Source organism: Ovis aries, chromosome 13, assembly GCF_016772045.2.
Source record: "Ovis aries strain OAR_USU_Benz2616 breed Rambouillet chromosome 13, ARS-UI_Ramb_v3.0, whole genome shotgun sequence".
NCBI lineage: Eukaryota > Metazoa > Chordata > Mammalia > Artiodactyla > Bovidae > Ovis > Ovis aries.
The window spans coordinates 51,194,971-51,208,016 of NC_056066.1; positions in this window are offsets into that span (position 1 = coordinate 51,194,971).

Below are 13,046 nucleotides of genomic sequence, written 5' to 3' on the forward strand. Positions count from 1 at the left end.
GCAGAGACATTACTTTGCCGACTAAGGTCCATCTAGTCAAGGTTATGGTTTTTCCAGTAGTCATGTATGGATGTGAGAGTTGGACTGTGAAGAAGGCTGAGCGCCGAAGAATTGATGCTTTTGAACTGTGGCGTTGGAGAAGACTCTTGAGAGTCCCTTGGACTGCAAGGAGATCCAACCAGTCCATCCTAAAGGAGATCAGCCCTGCGTGTTCTTTGGAAGGAATGATGCTAAAGCTGAAACTCTAGTACTTTGGCCACCTCATGCGATGAGTTGACTCATTGGAAAAGACTCTGATGCTGGGAGGGATTGGGGGCAGGAGGAGAAGGGGACGACAGAGGATGAGATGGCTGGATGGTATCACTGATGGACATGAGTTTGAATGAAGTCTGGGAGTTGGTGATGGACAGGGAGGCCTGGCGTGCTGCAATTCATGGGGTCGCAAAGACTCACACACGACTGAGTGACTGAACTGAACTGAACTGAATGATCCAGTTGCAAGTTCATTAAGATGGGTATATGTGTAGATAAATATAATGGATACATATATTTATATATGGCTCATATCTGGATAAGGGTTTGGGACGGTGCAAGACCTTAAAATTATACATGCTCAAAATGGGCTCTTTGCCCAGTGCTATTCTTCGTTAATCCTTCTCCTTTTGTTGGTTTTTCTCAGTTGTCTGGTAATACTTGGTAATACAGTGCATCTTTATGACCGAAGGGCAGGGCTGATCGGTATTGGCATTGATGTAGGGTATTTCCCCTGCTATGGTGCGTAAGCAGTGGGCAGGGTGATGGGGAGTGATCCGTTTGCCACTCACCATCCCTTTGCCACTCACCATCCCTTTAAGGGATGAGGTCTCCCATGGTGGGTCCATTCCCACTTCTGTGCCTGCTTGTTCCTTTGGGGCAGCTTTCTCTCAGAAAGGCTTTGACTATACTTTCCTCTGCCCCCATCTGTGCCTTATTGCAATCTACCCTTCTATCTTCCAGAAGTAAATAAAAATCCCTGGACAGTTGATCTCCCACCTCCTGCCACCAGTCCTCAGGCCTTTGATGGATTTGCTTCCTTTTCTCTTTCTCACTCTGCTTTTGATTGTATTTGAAGGACTAAGAGTGGTAGGGACATATTCTCAGCCCACCATCTTGAACTGGAAGTTGGTATAGTGGTTTAAATGTTTCTAACTCCATCCAACTCTAAACATATAGGGTCCTTTGGGGCCTGCAATTGTTCACACTGGATGTCCAGACCCTGCACAGGAAGGAAAAAGGGAGAGATAACTTGGGTCTCCTAATTTTCTTGTGAAGCCTCTATGGGCCTGTTGACCTCCAAGCCAGACTCTCAGACCTGTGGCTGTTTGGGGAGGGAATGTGGCCCTTCAGTTTCCCTAAGAACTCCAGAGACTTCAAACTCTCAGGGAATAGAAGTGAGTGAGTACAAGGTGCATGTACTGGGGAGGAGAGCCAGAGGGACAGAAAACAGACTTGGAGGGGTGCTTAAAAGACTGAAAGAAAGTCCAGGGTGTATGACTAGAGTGGAAGGCATCTTGGGGGGAGTGGAGCACAGCCTTCAGTCACTCCTACTCTGCACTCACAAAGCGCTTCCGACAGTCCAGGCCCTGTCAGAAGCTTTTCCTACAAGCTCTCGGGAGGCTCTGGATTCTGAGTGGTTTGAGTGACTTCTCCATGATTGCATAGCTGCTGAAGGATATGTTATGGATTTGAACTCAGATCCACACAGGGCCCTGGATCCCAACTACTGGGTTACATGACTGCCATCTGCCCCAAAGCTGACCAGAGCAAGGTCTGAAGGATCTCTCATGGGTCACTTGGGCTGAGGTGTCCACACCTCAGATGTTGCAGTTGGGTCTCAAAGGAGAAAAGCAAGGAAGCAAAGAGCTCTGACGCCCTCTGGGGGAGATAGGAGACTCTGTAGAGTTGCAGCAGTGGAGGTGGTCAGGGGCCTGGGCCTGGGATCCAACTAGGTCCACGAAATAAATGATTGAATTAGGGTACTGATTGTTCTATATGAGAGCAGGACTTTACCTCCCCAACTCCTTAGTAAAGAGCCCCCAATATTTACCTGGGCACATCATCTATAGAAATAAAAACATAAGGCTATGTGTCTAATTTCTGGCTAGTGCAACACAAGCAGAAATGAAGTGCACCATGTAAGAAATTAGCTTTAAATGAAGGGGCATGACCTGCCTTGTTCCTTCCTCCAACCTACTTCCTGGAATACAGATATAATGATGAGCTCAAGCAGCCATTTTGAACCAAGAGTGAAAACAAACCACTGAAGAGGGCAGAGTAAAACATAAGAAAGAAAGTGAAGTCAGTCAGTCCTTTCCGACTCTTTGTGACCCCACGGACTGTAGCCTACCAGGCTCATCCATCCATGGCATTTTCCAGTACTGGAGTTGGTTGCCATTTCCTTCTCCAGAGGATCTTCCCGACCCAGGAATCCAACCTGGGTCTCCCTCATTGTAGGCAGACTCTTTATCATCTGAGCCACCTAATTTCAGAAAGATCACGAAGTTGCCCTATCAGCCTTGGATGCTAACACTTTACTTGAAGGAGAGGGAGATATACTTCTATTTTATTTAAATCACTGTTACTTTCCGTTTTCTGTACTTTTAGCCAAGCTTTTTTCTTTTCACTTAAAAAATTAAACTTGTTCATGCCAGAACAAAAGTAAAATGCATTATCAAAATTTTACTAAGCCTGCAGCATAAGCCATGAAATGAATTCACTTAATAGCCATTTGTTTATGAATAAATGGATTTTTGAATAGAATTTAATTTCATATTCAAGATTTTATATCTCAAGTATTGCCACTGAAAAAACACTGTTTGGTGTCTTTACTTATGTTCTTTCCCAATTCTGGTGTGTTCTGTTGTTTTAGAATCTACCATTCTTAGGATAGTCTGTGATGTGATATGTTTAGTTATGAAGTGGAATTTTTAAGATTACTTTATGTCTTTTCATGGCCTGATAGATAATTCATTTCTCCAAAGAAAATTGCATGGTCTGATGTGCTATAGTTTATTTATCCATTCATCTACTGAAGGATATTCTGGTTGCTACTAACTTTGGACACTTATGGACAGTTATGGATAACACTTCTAAAGATATCTGTGTGCAGGTTTCAGTTCAGTTCTATAAGTTCCAAGGGGCACAACTGCTGGATTGTATGGTAAGGGTATGCTTTGTTTTATAAGAAACTGCCAAACTGTCTTCCAAAATGGCTGTGGTAGGGACCATTGTGCATTCCCACCAGTAACGCATGAGAGTTCTGTTGTTCCGTATCTTTACCAGTACCTGGTGTCGTCAGTGTCCTGGATTTTGGCCATTTTAATAGGTATGTAGTGGTCTCTCTTTTTGGCTTTTCATACTGTTCATGGGATTCTCAAGACAAGAATGCTGGTGTGGTTTGTCATTCCCTCCTCCAGTGGACCAAGTTTTGCCAGGACTCTCCACTATGACTGTCCATCTTGGGTGGTCCTGCACAGCATGGCTCATGGCTACAACGAGTTATTGCAAGTCCCTTTGCCATGACAAGGCTGTGATCCACGAAGGGGTGCTGCAGTCCATGGTATCTCAAAGAATCAGACACAGCTAAACTACTGAACAACAACAACAAAGCCTTGGACTGTGTGGATCACAATGAACCGTGGAAAATTCTTAAGAGATGGGAATACCAGACTACCTTAACTCTCTCCTGAGAAACGTGTATGCGGGTCAAGAAGCAACAGTTAGAACCAGACAGGAAACAACTGACTGGTTCACAGCTGGGAAAGGAATACAATAAGGCTTGATATTGTCACTCAGCTTATTTAACTTCATACAAAATGCAGAGTACAGCATGCAAAATGCCAGGCTGGATGAATCACAAGCTGGAATCAAGATTGCTGGGAGAAATATCAATAACCTCAGATGTGCAGATGATACCACTCTAATGGCAGAAAATGAAGAGGAACTAAAGAGCCTCTTGATGAGGGTAAAAGAGGAGAGTGAAAAAGCTGGCTTAAAACTTAACATTCAAAAAACAAAGACTATGGCATTCAGTCCCATCACTTCATGGGAAATTGTAGGGGAAAAAGTACAAACTGTGAGAGATTTTATTTTCTTAGGTTCTAAAATCACTGCAGATGGTGACTGCAACCATGAAATTAAAAAAAAAAAAAAACGCTTGCTCCTTGGAAGGAGAGCTATGACAAACCTAGACAGCATGTTAAAAAGCAGAGGCAGCACTTTGCGGATAAATGTCCATCTAGTCAAAGCTAAGATTTTTCCAGTAGTCATGTATGGATATGAGAGTTGGACCATGAAAAAGGCTAAGTGCCAAAGAATTGATGCTTTCAAATTGTGATGCTAGGGAAGACTCTTGAGAGGCTCTTGGACTGCAAGGAGTTCAAACCAGTCAATCCTAAAGAAATCAACCCTAAGTATTCATTGGAAGGACTAATGCTGAAGCTCCAATACTTTGGCCACCTGATGTAAAGAACTGATTCATTGGAAAAGATCCTGATGCTGGGAAAGATTGAGGGCAGGAAGAGAGGGGGGCAATGGAGAATGAGATGGTTGGATAGCATCACCGACTCAAAGGACATAAGTTTGAGCAAACTCTGGGAGATAGTGAAGGACAGGGAAACCTGGCGTGCTACGGTCCAGGGGTTCAAAGAGTCAGACACGAATTAGTGATAGAACAGAACAGAACAGTGGTATCCCATTGTGGGAGTCTTTGTTTGTTAATTTGTTTGTTTTTGGTGGAGACACGTGGTCTGTGGGGTCTCAGTTTCCTGGCCAGAGAATGAACCTTAGCCCTTGGCAGTGAAAGTGCAAAGTTCTAACCAGTGGACCAGCAGGGACGTCCCATCATTCTTGCTTTAATTTGCATTTCTCTGATGACATTGATGTGGAGCATCTTTTCATATGCTTATTTTCCATCTGTATATCTCTTTGTTAGTTGCCCAGTTGTTTTTGCAACTCCATGGACTGTAGCCTGCCAAGGTCCTCTGTCCACAGAATTCTTAAGGCAAGGATACTGGAGTGGGTAGCCATTTCCTTCTCCAGGGGATCTTCCCAACCCAGGGATGGAACCCAGGACTCCTGCATCACAGGAAGCTTTTTTACCACTAGCGCCACCTGGGAAGCCCATGTTTCTCCTTAGTAGTAGTAGTAGTGTTAGTCACTCAGTCATGTCTGCCCCTTTGCGACCCCATGGACTGTAGCCCACCAGGCTCCTCTGTCCATGGGATTCTCCAGGCAAGAATACTGGAGTGGGTTGCAATTCCCTTCTCCAGGGGATCTTCCCGACTCAGGAATCGAACCCAGGTCTCCTGAATTGCAGGCAGATTCTTTACCATCTGAGCTACAGGGAAGCCCTTTATACAAAGAGAAATATATCTCTTTGATGAGGTCTTATATTTTTATACAAAGAGAAGTTTATCTCTTTGGTGAGGTCTTATTTTTTTGTAGCCAAAAAATTGTATCTTGGACAAATATACAACATCCCCATGTCTTGATTCTCACATCTGGAATGAGAATAATAGTGCCTACCTCACAGAGTGTTTGTGAAAGTTAAAAATATGTGTAACAGTGAGATCTGTTGAGAAATTACCAAAGAATTTTTTATTTTAAAATTTGTTTTGGCAACGATTGACTTGGAAAACACAGAAAGGCAATGTTCCTTGACCAGGCAAAGCAGACAAGTCTTTGTTCTCCTTACCCTAAGGAAAGGTAATCTGTGCTGTTGAGACTTAAGCCTTGTATCAGTTTATTCTTGTAGCTAACGCGCAACCACAGGATTCTCAGTGGATCCCAGCAATAAATACACAGATCTGAGCAGGTTGGCTGAGGTCTGGCTGGATGCGCGGCCTGTGGGTTTGGTTCAGGTCTGTTCCACATGTCTCATCCTCTTTGGACTCGCAGGTTAGCTGGAGCTTTTGCTTGGCAATGGCAGAAATCTAAGACAGCAAGGCCAGCTATGCAAGTACACTTCATTACTGTTTGTGTTGTGTTCACTCACATCTATCGGCTAGAGTTACATGGCTAAGTCCAAAATCAAGGGGTGAAGGAGAATGCTTTACCCACCATGGCGCTGTGGGATAGATATGTGTAGTCTAGAATGGACTGAGGGATCGGGGCTGATAAGCCGCACTCACACAGTCCTAGAGTTAGGGGGTCTCTGGGCCCACAAGTCTTATGTTGGTGTTGGAGAAGGAAGCAATGAGATTGCTTCAAAAAATGTCAAAAACAGGAAATGACCAGGACTTCCCTGGTGGTCCAGTGGTTAAGACTCCAAGCTACCAAATCAGGGGGCCTGGGTTTAATCCTTGGTCAGGAAGCTAGAATCCACATGCTGCAACAAAGATCAAAGATCCGACCTGCTAAGACATGGTGCAGCCAAATAAACAGATACATTTTTTAAAGGGGTACACAAGGACTACAAAGAGGACGGAGTGATAGAGTTCAGTCTCTCTGGGCCTGAGGATTTCGGGGTAGAATGTCAGGAGACATCTGTTTTGGGCCACTGAGACCTGAGATCCTGGGTCCCTCCTGATTCAAGGTTTCATGCCGCTTTTGATCTGCATGTATGGGTTTGCCCACAGGGTATAGACAGCCTGATCTGGCTGGGCTCCCCACCACTACAGATAGGCTAGGGTTGAGCTGAATTACATTTGAGTTGTGAAACAGAAATGTATTGTCACTTGTATCCAAGATTGTTTGGAGCAATTAACATCTGCCCTATACCCTAAGTGCCTGACACATGAAGTAAAGTGAAGTGAAAGTCACTCAGTTGTGTCTGACTCTTTGCAACCCCATAGACTGTAGCCCTCCAGGCTCCTCTGTCCATGGGATTCTCCTGGCAAGCGTACTGGAGTGGGTAGCCATTCCCTTCTCCAGGGGATCTTCCCAACCCAGGTCTCCCGCATTACAGGCAGATTCTTCACCATATGAGCCAACAGGGAAGCCTGAGAATATTGGAATGGGTAGCCCATCCCTTCTGTAGCAGATCTTCCCAACCCAGGAATTGAACCAGGGTCTCCTGCATTGCAGGTGGGTTCTTTACCAGCTTAGCTACCAGGGAAGCCCTGGCACATAGTGGATGCTCAATAAAATGGGCTCTAGTATCATGACAGCATCACAACCATGGCAAGATCTTCCCTCTTCTGCTTTAGCAGGGGTAGGGGTGCTGCTGAAATCCCATGGGGGGAGGGACAGTGGGGAAGGGAAGAGGGATTAGAGATACTCTTCTATCTTGAGACTGGGGCCTCTGTGTCCCTCACGTCTAGAGCCTGCTTCACAGAGGGTTGTCTCCAGAGTAGCCAGGTGCAAGGGGGTACTGGGAAGGTCCCAAAGGACTTGGCAAATCAACACCGTGGTCTGGGTGCCTTGTCACGCTCCCTATCCCAGGATGGACTTGTCTCCTCTGTTGTCAGGAGGAAAACTGTGCAGAATGCTCCCTTCCTCTTCTCAGATTCCCTAAAAAGGCCAAGGGGTCCCCAAAGAGAGGAGCATGGCCATGGCTGGTGACCAGGACCCCCAAGTTCCCACTTCGCCTGAGAGGAGGCCCCCTCTCAGGCAAAGGGGCCCAGAGTCCCATGTCTGCTCGCTCAAGTCCCAGAGTCTCAGGCCTTGCCCTTGCCGCAGTCTTCCCCTGCCTGAGAGGTCTTTCCGGTCTTGACGTTGTGCAAGACTGGCCTTCCTCCCTGACTAGCTTCCAGGGCAGGCAGTGGAGCTGAGGCTTTGGAAAAAGAGGAAGGAACCCCGAGCTGGGTCTCCTTTCCCAGAGAGACAGCGGCACTTCGAGCTCCTGGCCCTCCCCACATCCTTCTCATGCGCGGTTCACCAGCCCTGCAGCCCCATCCCTCTGTGGAGCAGGTACTCTCATCCCCGGGCCTAGAGGATGAGCTGAGGCTTGGCAGCAGGGCTGGATTGGGATTCTGGGGAGGACCCCTGGGTGTCCAAGCCCAAGACAAAGATACGCTCATAACCCAAAACCCTGCACAACTCCAAAGTTTCCCCAACTCACATCCCAACCCCCATCTAACCCTGACTCCTGCCCCTCCCAGCCTTGGTACTTATTCTACCCCTACCTCACCCTCTATTGCATCCCATCCCCAACCATTTAGTAACCATCATCTCCATCCACCCCCAGGCCTGACCGGCACCCTCACCCAACCCCATCACTCTCTCCTCCATGCCAACACTAATTCCATTCCAAAACACAGCCTAACCATCACTTTCACCCCAAACCAACTGCAGCCCAACCCTCACCTTCCCCTCAGTTCTCTTCATTTATTACCACTTCATTCATCAGAGCGAAGGCCCCCCTGCACCGTCCAGCAGAGCTTGGAGGAATGGGCATTCGGGCTGAGAGCATTTGCAGCCAGATTAAGGAAAGAAATGTGACACTCTGCTACCCATTTAAAGCCGATAGACCTCATTCATGGATAATGTGGTTTTCCGAGTTAAATGGCCTATGTTTGGGACTTTCTATTATTATGAAGATAATGTATCCCTGAAATTGCCCATCTGAACCTGCTTTCTGACCTGTTGAGCAGAGCGCTGAAGCTGGCTTGGTAACCCCCTTTCCCTCCTTCTCCAACTTGAATAGGGAAGTTGGGAGAAGCTCTGGTACTGGGAAATAGAAACTGAATCCTGAACCCAAGCACAGCTGCCTACAGTGAAACTGCCTTTGCCCTTTCTTCCCCAGGCCAAACTTGACCTCTGGGATCAGAAATCAGGGACTTGTGGCCCTAGTCGCCCTCCCAGATGTCCTGGGACACTTGGTCTTATATTTATCCACTCACTTGCTCTAACACAGAGAGAAATATGGGTGTCCCGCATATGCCATACACCCCAACCCAGTGCTGAGGCAGCGGCTATCAGTTCAGAGGAGTGGGGTTTAAACCCTGTCTTCAGAAGGTCCAAGGCTTGGAGATCCCAGGATGAACCCTGGAACTGTGCTCTCCCGAATGGTCATTGCCTGAGGTCTACAGTGCTTCCTGTCCCCAGTATAGCCACTGTCTTCCCAGGAGCTGCAATCATCTGTCTACCATCAGAAGGTGCTAGGTGCCCACCAGGACACCCCACTCAGCCCGAGCCCTAGGGGCACCTCCCTGTCAACACCAGACTTTTAACTGGGACAGGAGCTCCCTTCCTGGAGTTCTTCATGCCCTTCATTTTTTTCCAGGAAAGTTCTCTGGGCTGAGGCTGGTCTTTGGGGTAGAACAAGCTGAGCCAATAAGCTGCACTCTGATGGGACTGACCCCTTGGTTACTGGGACTGGGCTACAGGTATGACTTTGGGTGGTTCTATAAAGGGTCCTCTCAAAAACCCCTGCTCCATTCTGGGGTCAGTGTGTCTAAAATCCCACCGTTCCTCCTGTAGCTTCAGTGTTCCTCTTTCCAGGGCCCCAGACGGGAAGAGCAGGGGAGCTGGGGACAGTGTGAACTTTGGTGGTGTCCCAGCTGTAGAGGAGCCGATCCTGATGCTCAGTGTGGCCCAGGGCCACATCTGCCCCCAAACATGGCCAGCAGGCTGCTGTTCAGTCCAGCTTCCAGGACACTGCACCCAGGTCATGCGGCCCAGCCTGGGCCAGCATGAGCCAAGGACCAGGTGTGGAGGGTGTGGGTACATCTTCCATGGAGAGGACCAGCAGTAGGACTGCCCCAAAGACTGAGGACAGGCCACGGGGCCCCAGCAAATGACCAGACCTGTCTGCAGGAGCGGCCTAGCCAGGGGCCCCAGTCTCCCGAGGAACAGGGCTCTGCCTGTTCTTTCCACAGTTTTGCCTTCGCTGTGCTCCCTCTAAGGACATCCCTCCTCTCTTTGCACTTGGCTAGTCATCCTCACAGGCAATTCAGCGCCTCTCCGGGCTCTGTTCAGCCTCTCCCCAGGAGTGTCCTCTGGTAGCCACCAGAATCAGCTGGGCCCCATCCCTGAGACAGATGGGCCTGGGACCGGAAGATATCATGAGTTTCCTGTCCCCACTTCCAGGTTCCCCAGGCCCTTCCCCTCACTCTGCAGGGTCAGCATTTAGGGCCAAGGAAGACTGCAAAGTTGACAATATGGGTTTTGTATGTGTATGTGGTAAAGTTTACTGTTTTAACTATTTTTTAAGCATGCGATTCAGTGGCATTAAGCACGTTCATACTACTGTGTAGCCATCATTACTGTCTATTTCCGGAACTTTTTCATCATCCAAAATAGAGACTTTGTACCTATTAAACATTAACTCCTTCGTCCCTCCTCTCTCCAGGCCTTGGTAACTTCTATTCTACTTTCTACTCACTTGCCTATTCTACATATCTCATAAAAGTGGACTCATATAATATTTGTCCTTTTGTGCTTAGCTTGTTTCATGTGTCAGAATTTCATTCCTTCCTATGGCTGAATATTATTCTGTTGTATGGATATATGACATTCATCTGTTGATGGACACTTGGGTTGCTTCTACTTTTTGGCTATTATGAATAATGCTGCTGTGAATATGTGTGCAAATATCTATTTAAGGCCCTATTTTTGATTCTTTTGGGTATATACCTAGGGGTGAAGTTGCTGGGTCATATGGTAATCTGTGTCTGACTTTTTGAGGAAACACAAAACTTTCCAAAGGGGCTGCACCATTTCACATTTCTACTAATGGTACATGAGTCTTCCAGTTTCTCCACAGCCTTGTCAACATTTGTTATTTTCTGGTTTTGTTTGTTTTTTTTTACAGTGTGAAGTGGTAGCTCATTGTGGTTTTGATTTGCCTTTCCCTAATGACTACTGATCTTCATTTTCTGAATGTTGAGCTTTAAGCCAACTTTTTCACTCTCTTCTTTCACTTTCATCAAGAGGCTCTTTAGTTCCTCTTCACTTTCTGCCATAAGGGTGGTGTCATCTGCATATCTGAGGTTATTGATATTTCTCCCAGCAATCTTGGTTCCAGCTTGTGCTTCCTCCAGCCCAGCGTTTCTCATGATGTACTCTGCATGTAAGTTAAATAAGCAGGGTGACAATATACAGCCTTGATGTACTCCTTTTCCTATTTGGAACCAGTCTGTTGTTCCATGTCCAGTTCTAACTGTTGCTTCCTGACCTTGCATATAGGTTTCTCAAGAGACAGGTCAGGTGCTCTGGTATTCCCATCTCTTTCAGAATTTTCCAGTTTATTGTGATCCACACAGTCAAAGGCTTTGGCATAGTCAATAAAGCAGAAATAGATGTTTTTCTGGAACTCTCTTGCTTTTTCCATGATCCAGCGGATGTTGGCAATTTGATCTCTGGTTCCTCTGCCTTTTCTAAAACCAGCTTGAACATCTGGAAGTTCATGGTTCATGTATTGCTGAAGCATGGCTTGGAGAATTTTGAGCATTACTTTACTAGTGTGTGAGATGAGTGCAACTGTGCGGTAGTTTGAGCATTCTTTGGCATTGCCTTTCTTTGAGACTGGAATGAAAACTGACCTTTTCCAGTCCTGTGGCCACTGCTGAGTTTTCCAAATTTGCTGGCATATTGAATGCAGCACTTTCACAGCATCATCTTCCAGGATTTGAAATATCTTTTTTGTACAAAAATGTGAAGATCTTTTTTGTACAGTTCTTCTGTGTATTCTTGCCACCTCTTCTTAATATCTTCTGCTTCTGTTAGGTCCATACCATTTCTGTCCTTTATTGAGCCCATCTATTTCATGGGAAATAGATGGGAAACAGTGGAAACAGTGTCAGAATTTATTTTGGGGGGCTCCAAAATCACTGCAGATGGTGATTGCAGCCATGAAATTAAGATGCTTACTCCTTGGAAGGAAAGTTATGACTAACCTAGACAGCATATTTTAAAGCAGAGACATTACTTTGTCAACAAATGTTCATCTAGTCAAGGCTATGGTTTTCCATTGGTCATGTATGGATGTGAGAGTTGGACTGTAAAGAAAGCTGAGTGCCAAAGAACTGATGCTTTTGAACTGTGGTGTTGGAGAAGACTCTTGAGAGTCCCTTGGACTGCAAGGAGATCCAACCAGTCCATCCTAAAGGAGATCAGTCCTGGGTGTTCTTTGGAAGGAATGATGCTAAAGAAACTCCAGTACTTTGGCCACCTCATGTGAAGAGTTGACTCATTGGAAAAGACTCTGATGCCGGGAGGGATTGGGGGCAGGAGGAAAAGGGGACGACAGAGGATGAGATGGCTGGATGGCAACACCAACTTGATGGACGTGAGTTTGAGTGAACTCTGGGAGTTGGTGATGGACAGGGAGGCCTGGCGTGCTGCAATTCATGGGGTCACAAAGAGTCAGACACGACTGAGCGACTGAACTGAACTGAATGACTGCTGATGTTGAATATCTTCTCATGGGCTTGTTGACCATTTGTATATCATCTTTGGAGAAATGTCTGTACAAGCTTTCAGCACAGTTTTTCAAATTTAGGTTGTTTTGGGGGGGTGTTTGTTGTTAAATTATAGGAATTCTTTATAAATTCCAGATGTTAATCCGTTATCAGCTATATGATCTGCAGGTATTTTCCTCCGATTCTGTGGGTTTCACTCACAGTTTTCACTCTCTGGATAGTATCCTTTGATGCAAAAAACATTTTGCATTTTGATTGAGTTCAATTTATCTATTTTTTCTTTTGTTGCTTTGCTTTTGGTGTCATGCTTAAGAAATCATTGCCTGCTACTAGGTCATGAAGATTTTCACCTGTTTTCTTCTAAGAATTTTATGGTTCCAGAGGTACTCTCTGGTGAAGGGCCTGCCTTCTTGTGCATGGCATATAGTAGGCATTTATCTCTTGTTTGTGAGCTATATGTCACGCAGGGTTCTTGTGTCCCCTGTCACACCAAACTTGCCCTGCCATGAACTCTAAACCCTCAAGGACCACACTCTTCTCTTGCCCACTGCTGCAGGGGGCGAGGGGCTCTGCACTGCTGCAGGACACGTCCTCAGTCCCAAGTCCTGAGAAATGGGTGCTCACAGCTACAAAGAACAAGGCAAATACAGAAATGGCTCTAGGGTGGCTAGAGACCCCAAAGGGAAAGTTTCAGCTAGAAGC